The 1,498-nt window shown below is 27.4% G+C and overlaps 1 long non-coding RNA gene across 1 annotated transcript in view; it reads left to right on the top strand.

The window, feature by feature from the left end:
* LOC124949148 overlaps positions 1 to 202 on the top strand; it is a 1,759-nt gene extending 1,557 nt beyond the window's left edge. Inside the window, exon 3 of the long non-coding RNA XR_007100976.1 lies at positions 95 to 202. This is a non-coding gene — a long non-coding RNA (uncharacterized LOC124949148). The remainder of the gene's footprint in view (positions 1 to 94) is intronic.
* Positions 203 to 1,498: the final 1,296 nt, after the last annotated feature.

Here is a 1,498-nt window from a genome sequence, read left to right on the forward strand (position 1 = left end):
TGAAGAGAATATCAACTCGTATTTGAGTGTTACAAGGAACAATACTTTTTTTCTCAATTGGATTAATCTTGAATATCTTTTTTTTTTTTTTAAGGAGCCCTCCAAGATGAGTTCAAGGTATCTAGAGAAGTGATTTCAAGATTTTTATTGTAAGAGAGAAACGAGTATTAAAGGAGAAAGAATGTTCTACATATATTTTTTATTTATTAGTATTTCGATAAGAATTATCATCGAATCTTTTTGTTTTATTTATTTATTTATTTATTTATTTATTTATTTACTCATTTATTTGCTATCATTTGTTTTCATAGGGCTTACTTCTGATGGTACGTACAACATTCGTTTAATATTTCTCAATGAATTTGTTAAAAGATAATTCTGACAAACAAGGCTTAACAAGCAGTTTAACATTTAACATTTATCCTTAAAAATTTATAAAATACACTATGTCTATGTTAAACTAATGATCGTCGGTATTACATGATTTTATCACTTATTTATATGTGCACATTAATTCTGTTTATAATATACATACATACGTAATAATAATAATGACGATAATAATAATAATAATAATAATAATAATAATAATAATAATAATAATTCATCAATTCTAGCAAACGTCATGGCGCATCGATAGTCTTGTTTATTAACGAGAAAGTTGATATCTCGGTAGACACTAATACATTTGTCTCGGGTCACTCATCCGTTTTAACCGTGCCACTTGTGTAAAGCTTTACAGTATGTACGATCGTTCGTTCTACAGGGTGTTCTAAAAGTTTCTAAATCATTTTCGAAAATCAATTACCCTTTTGCATTGGCCCCTTTTGCACAGGCTAATATTTTCCTTTCTTTCTTTCTTTTTTTTTATTCTTTTTTTCACAGATTATAAAAAAATTTCCTACGAATCCGGAAAGGAAAAAGAAAAGAAAAGAAAAAAAAATATGTCGGCCTCGAAAAAAAGTCCGCTATAAAAGGAGCTATATAATTGATTTTTAATATTACTTATATTTAATAAACTACCTTTGACACACGTGAAACACTTTCGGCCCATCCAGTGTATTTACATACATACATACGTCATACGTAGTTACATATCTATGTAAAGTATTCGAATAAATTTGTTTCCTTTCGAAACAGTATATATAAATGTATGTATCTATGTATGATGTAAGTATATATTTATGTTCTTCCTTTTCAACGAAACCGTTAATTCCTTTCAATTTAAACGTATGTACATATGTATGTATGTATGTATATATATATATATATATATATATATATTTATTTATATTTATGTATATGCATATGCGCTTCTTCTCACGCGAAATTTCTTCACCAGGAGAAAGTTAAGATGTCGTCCATGAATGCCTCTCCACTTTCACTTCCTACGAGAATTCTAGAATTCTATCTCGTTCGTGATATTTAAAAGTAAAATATGTATAACATATACTGTATCGTACTAACTCATGAGAATATTATTAAGATTAGGTTTAAC

Source organism: Vespa velutina, chromosome 5 (genome assembly GCF_912470025.1).
Source record: "Vespa velutina chromosome 5, iVesVel2.1, whole genome shotgun sequence".
Classification (NCBI taxonomy): Eukaryota; Metazoa; Arthropoda; class Insecta; order Hymenoptera; family Vespidae; genus Vespa; species Vespa velutina.